Source organism: Humulus lupulus, chromosome 3 (genome assembly GCF_963169125.1).
Source record: "Humulus lupulus chromosome 3, drHumLupu1.1, whole genome shotgun sequence".
Lineage (NCBI taxonomy): Eukaryota > Viridiplantae > Streptophyta > Magnoliopsida > Rosales > Cannabaceae > Humulus > Humulus lupulus.
In genome coordinates, this window is record NC_084795.1 from 191,909,890 (window position 1) to 191,925,667 (window position 15,778).

General features: G+C 34.7%; 1 long non-coding RNA gene across 2 annotated transcripts; it reads right to left on the bottom strand.

Moving 5' to 3' along the window:
• Positions 1-1,112: 1,112 nt before the first annotated feature.
• Positions 1,113-3,439, bottom strand: LOC133821478 (uncharacterized). 2 transcript variants are annotated; one of them, XR_009887610.1, is made up of 3 exons: positions 3,042-3,439; positions 1,816-1,902; positions 1,113-1,515 (listed from the first exon to the last, which is right to left on the bottom strand). It is a non-coding gene; the product is annotated as an uncharacterized LOC133821478 (long non-coding RNA). The 2 variants fall into 2 exon arrangements; XR_009887609.1 differs by having other exon boundaries at positions 1,816-1,905.
• Between the last annotated feature and the right edge of the window lie 12,339 nt (positions 3,440-15,778).

Sequence of the window (15,778 nt, forward strand, 5' to 3'; positions counted from 1 at the left end):
TCCTTGATTAATTCCGCTAGCTTCTTATTGAAGTCTCTTTTATATGTCTTCCCATCTTTAACTTCATCAGCAACTTCTCTATCACAATGATCTCATCTATGCAGAGTCTCTAGATGTAGATTGGAATGAGGTTTGCTTTCCCCAGCATGCAAGTTCTCATGGCCCTCTTCCACACGTTTATATTTTCGTGCTCTTTCGAAGAATTCATTTAAGTTTGTAACCTCTCTCTTGAGCATGTTATAGCATAACATGCTCCCTGGACGAACTCTGGCTATGATAGCCATCTTTAGCTATGCTTTAGTTGCACTTTCCATCTTAGTTGTTTCTATATTAAATTTATGGATATAGCTCTTCAGGATTTCATTTTTTCCATGTTTTAAGTTTGTAAGGCTACTACTCGACATAACGTAATCACAGACTGCGTGGTGGTGCTGAACAAATTTGCCAAAGAACTTCTACCATGACCTGATGGTTCCTGACCTTAACGTCTTAAACCACTTGTACGCAGCTCCTTTGAGAGTAAAGGTGAGAAAATAGCACCTTGCCATGTTTTTGTCCCCTTTTAACTTCATCGAGTTGTTGAATAAGTCTAAGTGATAATTAGGGTCTATAGTGCCTTTGTACGGAGTCATGTAAGGCTCTTTGAAGTAGGTGGGGAGTTGCTCAATCTGGATTTCCCTTGTGAAGAGTGACTCGTCACTACTACAAAAATGGGATTTCCCGACAGTTTTTAACTGTCGCTATTGAGCAACAACGACAGTCAACTGACTGTCGTATTTGCCTATGCCGGCATAGAGGTACTACGCCGAAAGTTATTAGGTGTCGTCGTTACTGGCTACACCGACAGTTATTAGATGTCGCTGTTACTAGCAACGCCGACAGTTATAAGGTGTCGCTATTGCTGGCAACGCCGATAGTTATATGGTGTCGTCGTTGCTGGCAACACCGACAGTTATTAGGTGTCGTCATTGCTAGCTACGCCGACAGTTATTAAGTGTCGCCGTTGCTAGCAACACTGACAAATATTAGGTGTCGTCATTGCTTGCAAAAAAATTATTTATTTTTATTTTAAATTAAAAATTATAATTTAAATGAAAAATTTATATACAAATCTAAAAAATTATAGATTAAAATAATAACTTATACAAAGTATTTACAAAGAATCATTTACTCTAATAAAAATTACAAAAAAAAAAACACTAAATTCATTGTCCAACAAGATACATTTCTTCTTCTTGCCCTTGTATACACTCTTGTTGCCAATAGTCTTTCCAAAGTAAGAATTGGTACTACTTCCTACAACAATTCAAAAAAAAAGAGTTAGCATTCTCAATAGTTAAGACTATGATTAGTGTCAAGAGTTTAATCAAACTATGATTAGTGTTACAGTCATAACTGTGAGAAAGACAAAAAAAAATAGAGATATACCTTTGCCCTATGTTGTAAAAGCAAGCTTATTTCAATAGTCTCACGCATTCCTGAAATGCTACTTATTACCTTCTGTCGTGAACTTACCTGGAAGCAACAAAATCAATAAATGGAGTCACCCTATAGGATACTAGAAGAACCATAAGTCACGAGACAAAATTTAACCAAACTTTCGAATATGATTTCAGCTTAGAAAGACAATATATAAAATGAGCCATTTCTACAACAATCTAACAACTAATGTCAAAAATAATCAGTACACAGTTATGCCATGAGCAACACAGTTATAAAAACCACAAACTACAATATCATCACACTAAAACCACAACTGGAAAAACACAAAACTGAATCAAATAATAGAAACACTTAAAAGGAGAAGATGTGTACCATTGCAACGATTATGACTAGATCATCCCAATGTTTCTCATCTGCTAGTTGAATTGCAACACTGTCACTTCCATAAATAAGCAGCCACTACTAGTATAATAACATATATAAATGCTTCAAGATTCATTACTGGCATATACATGCTTTAAATAAATAGTTAAATAGTCAAAGAAAACATTTCTAGACTATTAGATATTAACTATTAAGTTTGTAAGGTATACATACAAAATTATAAATGGAGAAATACTACTACTGATAATGGATAATATATACATTATTACACTACATATAGAAAGAATATATATTTATAGATGTTTCTTACTGGCTCCTTTTTTAGAGAATTTTAGTCCAATTGTAGTCTATCAACATGCCAGACAAAGCAAGTAGCTCAAACAACTGAATGATTAGAGTGATTGATGACTTAATTAATTAATAATAGTAATCATTCAAGATTAATCACAACAAACTATATAGAAACACAAGGAAAAGGAGAGACATTTATATAAACTCCCTATGACTTTCATTGTAATGGAACAATACTCTTACCATGTGGAAATTTGAGGCCATCAAATACTTTTGACAATCCCTTTGAAAATATATTGTTATAAGCTCCATCATTGATTGCCTCTTATTCCTCCACATGAAAATTAATAATTTATAGTTTTTAATTTGAGTTTAAATCTATGTTCAAACAAAGGAGGCCAACTCCGATTTGTTCAAATTTGAGTTTAATTACATTAATTTGTTTAATTCAGCTCAAGTATGAATTTTGATTATATATATATAGGCTAACTCACTCTGTTTTTAAATAGACGAACCCAACCCAGATTGCCAATACTTACTACACGTGAAGAAATATATCAAAACACTAAAATAAAAAAAAATGAAAATCACCACTACTACTCTTCTGTCCGATTCAATATAAAATACAATTAATCCACCTGCATATTAGTAATCTAGCTAAACCACCTAACAAACAGTTGGAGTGGAAGAACAAAACAGAGCATTATATATCAAAACAGAACAACTCTAAAAATTACCCATAGGGAAGTTTAAGTGGAGATACCAATACAAAAATTGATTTATTCAAATTTAAAGCACACACACATAAATATTGCGGATGGATGGAGCAAAAGCAATAAACCCAAAAAAGAAAAATAAACTTAAATATATAGAGTCTTGGATCGACAAGACAGAGAGTGGGCTTGACCAAGAGCTGCTCTTACCAGTAAATGGCGAGACAAGAAAGCAACGTTCAACAACAAAGAGAGAGAGAGAGAGAGAGGCTTCATCCTACAGGAAAAGGGGAAGCATATTGCTCTTGTTTCTGCTCATTAAGAATGCAAGAGAATGAATTTAGTGTTAGGGCTAAGAGCATATTAGGGAAATAGGAGAAAGTTTTAAATATACCCGACCAAAAAGAAAGAAAGAAACGTGGAGTGTTGATTATTCGGTCGAGCCTCGTCGCCGTTGCCGTCTCCGTCGAGACTCCTATGCCAGCCACCTGCAAGAGAAGACTTGGAGAGAGATACGAGAGGTTAGATGTGAGGGAGATAAAGAGACGAGAAGAGAGAGGGTGAGGCTAAGAGAAGAGAGTTGAGGGAATGAGATAGGGTACTTTAGAGAAAATAAAAATTGCCTCCTATTATTCAAATTGCCGCTTGTTATTTCATTTGGCTCCAAACTTTTGCCTTCTATATATATATTTACATAATTTAATTTATTTTTAAAATTATACTATTTATTAATTTTTTTACAATATTTTTCCAATTAGTAAAATAACTTTTTTTTTACTAATACAAATTTTATAAATATGTTAAAGAATAATATAGTTAATAATATAATTAATTTTATAAATAGGTTAAAGAATAATAAATTTAAGTTTTGATATAAAAATTATTATAAATACAAAAATTAATAATATGAAAAATTTAGAAAAAAAATTATAGTTTTAAAAGTCTTAAATAAATACATAATTTTTATAAATATATATTTACATAATTTAGTTTATTTTTAAAATTATACTATTCATTAATTATAATTTTAGATTTTTTATTTGAATTTTGGCGACATTTTATGATTGTCGGCATTGGACTTTTATTAATTGTCGGCGTTGGGGTCAATAGCGACAATATTTAACTGTCGACATTGGTCTTGAATTAACTGTCAGCGTTGGGGTCAATAGCGACACATTTTAACTGTCAGCATTGGTCTCGAATTAACTGTCGGCGTTGGGGTCAATAGCGACACATTTTAACTGTCGGCATTGATCTCGAATTAACTGTCGGCGTTGGGGTCAATAGCGACAGAGAAAAGCAACGGTGACAGTTATTAGCTGTCGACGATGGTCTCTATGCCTACAGTTTTTAACAATCGGCGTAGAGTCCTGCTAAGGTTGGGTGTCGGGAAAGCCCAGTTTTGTAGTAGTGCGTAGTCGAATTCATCTGTAACACCATACTACTCTAGAGTCGTTACCATGTGATTTTAAAATATGTCATTAGCTCGCTAATCGAGGTATTAGATCAAAAAGTATGATTAAATGAAGAAAAGACTCGTTTAACAAAATTTAAGTATAAAATGGTTTGAACATTCATTAAAATTATAAATGTATATTATGTGATCTCAAAACATTGTTTTAAAAAATATTTACAACTCAAAAGTTAGTGTACAGTCGACCTAATCGACAAAACAAAATGTTTATTACATATTCCTCAAAACAATCCAAGTTGTGGCGGCCAGGTAGGCAAAACATGTACGCACTGCTCTGTGCCATCCAACTCATGGTTGATCGACCCTTTCTTTGCCCTTACCAGCACCATAGAGCACCCGTTAGCTAAGGCCCAGCAAGACAACTTCACAACACAACATATAATAATTTAGTTTAACAAATGCATAACAAATGAAACACGTCAAATAATCTACAAGTTCCAATTTGAATTTACAACAGAACATCAGCACAATAGCACAACAACACATCAGCACAAAAACACAATAGCACAGCAACACAACCATGGCCTCCACCGATCATAGTGCATTACCATGCACCAAATCTACGGTCTTAACCGAGCGGGTGAGTACAGAACCCTTAAAGGGTCTCGCCCTAGCAGCCTGCATTTAGCCGTTCTTCACTTTTGCCGATCCTAGGCTTTTTCTCTCCTGGCCTTTGTCGTTCCCGACCTTTGTCGATCCTGGCCTTCGCCGCTCTTGGCCTTTGTCGTTCCCAACCTTTGCCGCTCCCGACCTTTGTCCATCCCAACCTTTGCCGTTATGTCACAATCACAAGTATGACCACTTCTACAAAAATGGCTTTTATCTGCGGTTTTTGGGAGTACCAAGAACCACAATGTTTGAGACCGCAGAGAAAAGTGTTATTTTTCTATGCGGTTTTGTTAACTTAATTGCAGAGATATGTGTTGGTTTTTTTTTTGACGTGCTTCTTTATATATATTTTCAATTACGTTTACATTATATACCCAAATATTATTATATTTTTAATTTTTTTTATATTACCGAATTTTATTAATTACCTAATTTTCAATTCTATTTATGTACCCAAATTTTATATAATAATATAAAATACCTAATTCGATAAATTATTATTTAATAAAAAGATAACATACTATTATGTACATTCACATGTCATACAAGTAGTTTGTATATACATAATAAGAACATACAAATATCATTTAACATATAAGTCAATAAGTTAGCAAGTTACATACATATGAAAAATTAGACTTCATAAATAAATGACATTAATCTTGCTAACAACTCGCTTTGTAGTGGGAGTAGATAGTCTTTGACATTGTATTGCTTTTTGTTAAACAACGACAAAATTGAAAAGTTAATATAGATTAGATAATTAAATATTATATCTAGTTTTTCGTAAGAAAAAAAAGAGTATAACATATAACATACTTTCTTCTTGATAACTTTTGCCGAATTCGGTGCATTTACTAGATCATAAATGCATCTTGGTACATAATAATCGCATTCATCACTTTCGGGCTATTTTGGACAAGAACCACTCAGCAATTTTGTAAATGTGCCAATGTATTCGTCTTGCGAACATTGTGCGTATGCTCTACAAAAATTAAAATTAATTAAATAATTATTATACTCTCAACTCTTAAAAATTAACAATGCATACATTAAAATTGAAAAACTTACCATTCAATAACCTCCTTCATTATTGGTAGAGATTTATGATTTTTCAAAGGGTCTAAAATTATAGTCCTCCCCCGCATCATCTCATGATCTAACATCCAATGTCGACTAAAATAATAATAAATTATAATTATTATAAGATTAAAATCCAACCATAGTAGTGATAATATTTATGTAGTCTGTTCTTACTCAACAATCAAAGGAATGAAATATATTTGGCCTCATCTATCAATAGTCATCATCCATTTGACTATAAGATCCACCGTATTATTTTTACTTTCATCATTGCCAATAGAAAGATGTTCGGTGTCAAAAAATTTGTATAACTGTCATGAATCTAGGTGCGTGCTTTCCCAAATGCATCTGTAGAATCAATCATGCATATTACATTTTTAATTAATAAATTAATATAATTTTCAATTAATATCATAAAAAAAATTGGCCAGAGTTTCATCTTTTTTTATAGCATATCCAAAATTATTAGTACCTATAAATTCAATTCAAACAAACACATACAAAAAATAACATGCATGTTCTCAACCATAAGCCACTGCAGCACACAAAATTTGTAGTACCTACTTCACTAAGACACACATGTTCTCAACGTTCTATTATCTCCGCAAGACACAATTTCATCTTAGAACCTACTTCACTATGGATGAATATCTAATATACTGAAACTCCTATAATAGTTTGTTATGACATAACAAATTGATTCAATTTGAAATGATACATACTTAATACCAAACAGAATAGCTGAGGATCCAATACTATCCATTGAGGCTACTTGATAAACATCTTTTGATGTGATGAAGATAGCCTCGCAATCTCCTATAAACTCTGGGTCAATAGGAACTTGTACAACCCCATCTATTCCTTTAATGGGATAGTACTCCTTCACTATAAATTTTAGACTAAGATCAATTCTGTCCCATTGGTCATCAGTTAAGAAATTTGAAGGTTTTGATTGAGATATTTCAACGGGGACGACTACGTGAGATCCACCTGATGATAAATGTGGGCTTGGTGATAGGGATTTGCGTTTAGATGTCGATTGGCCCTACATAATATCATTTAACATATCAATATAGTTTACCCATGTAAAAATAAAATTTGAACATCTAAGAAAATAAATTTATACCTGACAAGTCACGATTAATTTTTTTGGCCAAGGTAGGAATGTGTCTCGTGTGTCCCCAACATATTGTATGTTACGAAACGGAATAGGGATCTCAACTTATTCTTGTAATACATCTATAAGCCAAACCTCATAACTGAATCATCAAGTATAATTCCATTGATTGTAATTTGACTACCCATGTTTGGTACAATGATTACACCCTTAGCCACTACATTGTCAATATTGTTGGAACACAATTGCACTTCATAACTCGGTGGTGGCGGGGACTCATAAATTGATCGATCATCTTCATCAAAAGGATTCGTTGTGGCTTAGTGAACAGATTAATATAATTCACCAATAGGATAGTCTTCAGTTTCTGGGACATGTGAATATACTTGATGAAAATGATGATGTGCTTAGGAGGCAGATGGATAGACTTCATCGTTTAGATTCTCATAACATTATCTTTCCTTATCATTTGGATTCTCATAATATTGTCCTTCATCATATGGATTCCCATAATATTTTCCTTCATCATTTGGATTCATAAATTGTCATTCATCATAGTATTCCCACACATCAGTTTCCTCATTGTATTCCTTATTTTGAGTTGATTCCTCTTCTGTTGTAGATTTACTTCTTTTTAGCTCTTCAAACTTAGCTTTTAGCCGAGCAATCTCAACATTTGCAGTCATTTTCTTAGGTTTTTTTCTAAACATTATGGACACGATCGTAGTGAACCTACAAAATAATCAACCAAGTCAATCAATAAATCAAGCTAAATAATTCTTAAAAGAAAATAACTATTATAAAGTATCATACCCGCCAGCTCGAACACGAAATGGGTGTTCCATGGTCCCTAATGCTTTAATCAAGATGTCATCTTGACCCTGAGCTGCAATTTCGCCAGGTCTCAATTTTTCTTTGACCTCCTCCTGCTTAAGATATTGTTTGGTCAAGTTAGTTTGTATAAATAAAACAAATATGTAAATTATAAAACAGTAGAAAATTTACTATCTTATTGGCAATTTGTCAGTCAAACTCTGTCTCGAGAACTTTATTTTTTTCACGCGATCTAAGCCAAACTTGATATCTCTCCAGATTTTGAATATTTTGCTTTCTTTTACAACGTACAAGATAATTATAGTTATATGTTGCGATAATATCAATCATTATTTAAACTTTAATATTAATTATAATTGCCACATCTTCTCTTATATTAGTCATTCCTCTACTAGACGTTCGATGCTTTGACTTCATTTGTAATGCACGTGCTTTATGTTCTTGATGCACTTTTTGAAACTCTTGACTTAGATGGCTACATAAAAATTTTAACCATTCTCTTTCTTCGAGTATATCACTATACTTATTCAGGGGAAATTTGAGTTCTTCCATCATACACATTTCAGCCAAAGGTTTTATGTACTTGGTAGTGAGTTCACTTTTAAAATCCCTCATTATATGACTAGCTTTTTTCAAAATCTCACGTTTGAAGGTTTGATGAATGTTGTAACCACCTTGAGAATATAATCAAGAAAAGTAATTATTAAATTTGGATATCACACAGAAATAAATAAATATCATAATGATAATTTCTTACAATGATATCCCCCCATAGACTGTCTTTCAGATCTTGTGGGACCTTCCTCCAATCACCTGAGTTGATAGAAATTGTGGCTCGTACCCTAGATCCAGGATATGATATCATATTTGTATACAAAACACCTATTGGTTGTCCCAAATCATTCCATTCAAGATCTTTCTTGATTCATTTGCCTTTTTGTTGGGTCATGTAACTCATTCTTGTTTTACCACGACCCTAATGTTGCTCATTGTCATCACTTTTATCTATCATCTGCAACACATAAATCAATTAGTAATATTTTAAATCAATGTATTACACAAATAAATAATCACAGATGTTAATGAATTACATAAATAAAAAATCACAAGTATTAATGAATTACACAAATAAATAAACACAAGTGTTATATGACTTACTACACATGTTTTTTTCTTTCTGTTTTTTATTTTCTTTTCCGTAGATTACCAATTGACCCATATTCCTTCATTGATGTCATTTCTAAGATAATAATGATCATCGGTATCGCTATCGCTATTGTTATACCCAAAAATTGGAGAATGCATCCTAGGAGGCTAAGGAGAATGCATTCTGGAGAGCTAAGGGGAGTGGTCCTAGGAGACCCAAAGGAGGATGTGGTCCTAGGAGACCCCAAGGGAGTGGTCTTAGGACACCCCAAGGAGAAAGTGGTCTTAGGAGAACCCCAAGGAGAGAGTGGTCTTAGGAGACGCCAAGGAGAAAGTGGTCTTAGGAGACCCCAAGGAGGATGTGGTCCTAAGAGACCCCAAGGGTGTGTAGGAGGCAAGCCTCCCAAGGTTTCCTAAGTGTTGGCTCGAACATGTCCAAGGTAAGTAGCTAAGGAGGAGGAGTCTCATGCAAGAGGATGGAGACTTAGATTTTGATAAGGAGAGCCTATACAATGTTCGATCGGACATGTTTGGGAGATGCTAAAGGAGAATGCCTTGAACTTGTCCAAGGTGAGATGTCATGAAGGAGGTTGCCTCAATGTTGTCCAAGGTGAGGTGCCAAGGAGGTTGCCTCAATGTTGTCCAAGGTGAAGTGCCAAGGAGGTTGCCTCGAACCACCTTGGTCCGAGGAGAAGCCAAGGAGATTGGTTCAAGGAGGAACATGGCATGCTAGAGGAGAGTGCCATGTTAGAGGAGAGAAGTGCATGTCCTACCACCATGCACGTTCAACCCACGAAAACATGTCCTACCACCATGCATGTCCTACCACCATGCACGTCCGACCAACACTTCATGGGTGGTCAGTAGGAGGTGGATCAACTAGCTAGAGGAGACTAAGTCAAGATTCCCATAGACAGCTTCGACAACATACGCGGGAATCTCTCATTCTTCCCACAAATGGGGGGTTTGTTATATTTCGAATTTTGAATGTTTAAATGTAATAAATGTAATAAATATAATAAAATATCCCTATCATAAGGGGATATCAGTTGAGGATCCCAGGCCTATAAATAGAGAGCTTATGGGATGAGAGAGGCTTCTGCTTCTGCTTCTTCTTTCTAGAGAGAGAAAGTTGGGTCTGAGTATTCTAGAGAGAGAATTCTTGTACTTTTGCCATCTGTACTGAAGAAACTCAGTTGGCTCAGTCCATCTGATCTTGAGTACAGATCTATAAATCACAACTCTAAGTGGATTAGGCTATTACCGACAATCGGGGCTGAACCACTATAAAATCTTGTGTGTTCTTTATTTTCTTTATATAAACTGTCTGTGTATTTATATTCTCTTGAAGGCTTGTCGTTATTGACGTTCTCACGTCGTTGGCTAAAAACACAGTCAACAACTATCATTATCATTATCCTGAATATTCTCAAGTTGTTCATGTATCGGTTGTCCAACAATGAAACAATCATGATATAAATCATAATTTTCATCGTCATCTTCTTTTTCTGAGAACTTCCTCTCGGGAACTGATAGAAAAATTGACCATTTATCATTAACTGGATCATTTACATAAAACACTTATTATTCTTGGGCAGGCATGATAAAAGGATCATTTTTTATTCCCTTCTTACTTAAATCAACTAGAGTGAATCCATGTTCGTCAGTTTTAACTCCAGTATTGTTGTCTACCCAAGAAAATTTAAGAAGAAGAATACAAAATAATAAATAATCTAGCTCCCATATTTCTTCGATCCAGTACTATGTCATTTTGCCTGAAATTGGGTTATTATCATTTACACTTGAAAAATGTATAGCTTCTGCAACTATACATACTCCACTATTTTGAACCAGCTGAGCATCATCTCTTCACTTAGTATGAAACCATTTCCCCCCAAAAATTTAAGCTTGGTGCTCAATTACATCAATGCTTTCTTCGAGAGATATGTGCTTCAACTCAGTAGACACTCCATGATTTTGTTCTCACAACTTCAGCAAAATTGTATTCTTAAGCCACCAGAAAAATATTTTTTATGCTCTTCTATAACCCATTTCAGTTTATTTTTAAACTTGTTTGGAATCATCAACTGTAATAATTCCATGTGATCACTAAAACATAAAAAATAGTACAAACAAGTTTAAGCAATAAGAGAAAATCACTACTCTAATATATATATGATTGAAATATATTATGGACTTACACTATATGTGATTGAATATCGGGATTATTTTGCATTAAAACAAATTGAGCTTGATCTAATTCTGCCCTAGATACGGTGATCACTATTGCGTTCCCTTGTAGTCCTTTATCAACCTCATCTGAGTTATTCCGTGGTTTGCTGATTCTGAAATCCTCAACCCCACTCAGGTATTCTAAGCAAAATTCTACGGCCTCATCCGATATATAACATTTAACCATACTAGCTTCAGGACGATAATGATTACGCCCATAACTTTTCAACACCTTCATACTCCTTTCAAATGGATACATCCATCTCGCCCAAACTGGTCTACACAACTTGGCTTCCCTTACTAGATGAACCATTAAATGTATCATAATGTAAAAGAAGGATGGCGGAAAAGACATTTCAAGGTTGCATAGAGTTTCCACTATCTTACAATGCAATGCATCTAACTTTTTCATTTCTAATTCTTTTCCGCATAAATGATTGAAGAATATGCAAACATTTGTCAAACAATCTCGAACTTTTTTTGGTATGACTGACAGGATAGCAACCAGAAGTAATTGTTGCATCAACATTTGACAATCATGTGATTTCATACACATCATCTTCAAATCCCCCATGGATACCAAGTTTCGAATGTTAGATGAATAGCCATCAGGCACTTTCATCTCTACAAATGATTTACATACAACTTTTTCTCTTATTTGAGCAATGTGAAACAAGAAGGAGGAAAATATGTGCGTTTACCTTTCTTTTCATGTGCTAAATCAGTTTGTATACCCATCTCAACAAGATCTAAACGACTAGTTAAACAATCCTTAGATTTACTGGGAATATTGAGTAATGTACCATTAATACTTTCGCACACATTTTTTTCTATATGCATGACATCCAAACAATGTCGAACAAGTAAATCTTTCCAGTAAGGGAGGCGAAAAAAATAGATGTCCTTTAGAAACATCCATTTACTTTCTTATTTTTTCTACATTTTTCCATACATGAAATCAATTTTCTCTACTTCTTTAAGAATTTGTTGCCCCAAAAGTGGCAAAGGAGCAACACTTTGTTCTTTATCACCATCAAGTGCTTTTTTCTCCTATAATGATGATTTAGGGGCAAGTATCGTCTATGACCCATATAACACATTTTGTGCCCATTCGACAGACAAGAACCCATGTGTTAGCGCAACAGATTGGACATCCCTGGTAACCTTTTATGCTTAACCCTGACAGATGACAATAAGCTAGGAAATCATTAACAGTCCACAAAAAAACATATTTTAAGTTAAAGACTTCTTTCTTAAAACCATCATATGCCTCAACACCATTTTCATACAAATCTTTCAAATCATCAATTAATGGTGCCAAATAAACATCTATATCATGCCCTAGTTGTTTTGGGTTTGAAATCATTAACGTCAGCATCAAAAAATTTATTCTCATCACTAACCATGTAGGAAGATTTGTACATAACAAGGAAGACAGCCCACGAACTATGCCAACTACTTAGAGATTTATGTGGATTTAAATAATCGGTTGCTAGACTTAGACGAAGATGTCTTGCTTGAGTTTTAAATTCTAGATCTAGGTTATTTACATTTCTCCAAGCCTGGGAATTTGTAGGATGTCGAAGTTTACCATCTTTCACTCGCCTAGTCTCATGTCATATTAAGTTTTCAGAGTTTTCTACACTTCGATATATCCGCTTAAGCCATGAAATCAAAGGTAAGCACCAGATCACTTTCTGAGGAATAAGTTTCCTAATCTCTTTACTCTTGTTAGGTTTGTAGCAGGGTAAATCACATTCTGGGCAAGTGTCCATGTTTGCATACTCTTTATGATATAACACACAATCATTCGGACATGCATGGATCTTCTCATACTTCAACCCTAAACAATTTAAAGTTTTCTCCACTTCATACGTAGACTTAGGGAAGCAATTATCTTACTGCAAAATCTCCTTAAAAGCAACTAAAAATTGACTAAAACACTTATCATTAACTCCATTTTCTTCTTTAATGTTATAAAATTTTGCCATCGTTGGTAATTTTTGTTTCAGACAACCATTGAATAATTGTTCATCTGCATCTCTAACCAATTTATCAAATTTTAAAGGATCATCAACAAACTCGTCTTGTGCTTCATCGAGAAATTCCATAGGATGATTGTCAAAATCACTATAACCCAAATCATCAACCTCTCACCTCCCGTATGTGGATATGGATTGTTCTTTTTCAATGATCCCCATGCCAATACCATGTACGATAACTTGTATCAAATCCTTGAAAAAATATATGATTCTTTATCATGGTAATAATTCATTTTGATCCATTACCACGATCTATACATGGACAATGAATTCTTTCTAGATCACTACAATTCGTTTGGAAAAATTCTAAAAATTGATTGAATCCGTCTTGAAATTGTTGTGTTTCTCTATTCTCAATAATCCATGATTTATCCATTATGATAATATCTACCTAATTCGTAAGTCAATAATGAAAAGAAAATTAATATTGTAATTGAACAGCATTATGTTCAATTAATAAATTCTAAAATGAAATGGGCAGAGTTTGCTCTATTTCTGTAACATATCCAAAATTCATATGTATTTACAATTTCAACATAAACAAACATAATTATTACACATATTAATCATTAAAACATGTTTGAAAAATATATTAATCATAAAAAAAAATTGGGCAGAGTTTCCTATGTTTTTATAGTATATCCCAAGTTATTACTAACTATAAATTCAAATAAAACAAAACATACAACAGACAACAAGCATGTTCTCAACCATAAGTCATCGCAACACACACAGAATTCGCAGAACCAACTTCTCTAAGACACACATGTTCTCAAACTTCTGTTATCTCCATGGCACACAATTTTATCTCAGAATCTACTTCACTACGAATGAATATCTAATATATTCAAACCCCTCTAACAATAGTTTGTAAATATACAAAATAAAAAAAAATTAAGAAGTAATTATTACTCACCTTCAAAATTAATCTTCGACAACTTCAACCCACATAAAATTCAAACAAATATTTTCAACAATAAAAGTTTAAACATTGGTTAGTAAATATATGTTAATTGAATTGATCCTAAAACAATATAATTAACAAAAATAAACTTTTAAAAAAATTAATTATGTAAATTGTTGACGCGGTTCTTCACCAACAGGAAATTAAGAAAAGAAGAGAAAGGGATTAGTGCTTAGGTTGAACCAAAACAGATATATGATCTTAGGAAATGAAATGATGACTCAAAGTACGTTTTTTAAGTGGTTCAAAGGTTAAAATCCTTCTACTCCACTAGTCAGTATTATTGCTATATACTGAATATTTGATTACAGGGTATTTCTTACAATAGAGAATCCAACCCCTATTAACTCCCAAGGTCTCCATATTTATAGGAGAAGGCACCTGGGAGTTGGTAAGAAGGTCATCCCGTGACCTTCTTACCTATCATGTCAACTCTGTGACATTCATGATTAATTCCTAAACCTGACACATAAGTGTGGTCAAATCAATAGGTAAGGAGATAGTGGGCCGCACGGCCCAACCCAGTTGTGGGTGTCTGAATACGCACGTTCTCGCTGCGTGTCCGAGAAGTCAGGGATATATCAAACACGTGATGTCTGATATATGCACGTTTACCTTGCTTGGTTGACTTTATAAGGGGTCGCAACCTCACGAGCTGGATCTTCACTCGACCTGCGGCCTTCCGAGTCCAGCCTCAATCCTTAGGCAGTCTTGGCAAACCTTTAGGTTACCCCGAGCTAAGGAGGTAGGACCTTACGACAACAACTCCGGTCCTGGGGATGTCTGCCTGGTAATCATGATCAGGCCATACCTCAGCTCGCTAATCAGCCCGTGGGAAAACCAGGGTGTACATCTGCCCCCCAAGCCCCTTCTCGTGGTACAAGAAGTCGTGGGAGGCCATAGTAGGGGATTTTAGGCTTCCCCATGAACTCCTCACATTCCACATTTTACGCAGGCGCCTGATACGTGGAACATCGTGGTTGGTGACGTTACGCCTTCCGAGAACCGCATTTAATGGTCTAGCCTATGCCCAGCCGTCGCTTCGTATTTTGAGTGGAGGGCCTTGGATCCCACATCAGGGCCATCCAACGACCCTTTTCACGTGACCCTTCGCGTATATAAAAGGGGTGGCCACCCTACGCGTGGGACACCCTTTCATTTGAAATTTCTCAGAAACTCTCTCATTCTTCTCTCTACATCTCAGAAGAAAAACCCTCTTCTTTCTGACTGCCATCTTCAGCGTTCAAGAAGCTCAGGCGTAAGGACTCCTTCAAAGCTTTGGAAACAAATACTCCGACGAAGCTTCCACCTAGGCGACACCTTCATCCACCTCCCAGCCAAATACTCTGTAAGTCTCCTAACTATGCATGTTTTGAAAATATTTTTCATTGTAGCCTAGGTAAATATTTACTGTAGCCACATGCAAGGGTTTACTGGTTTTTGTGG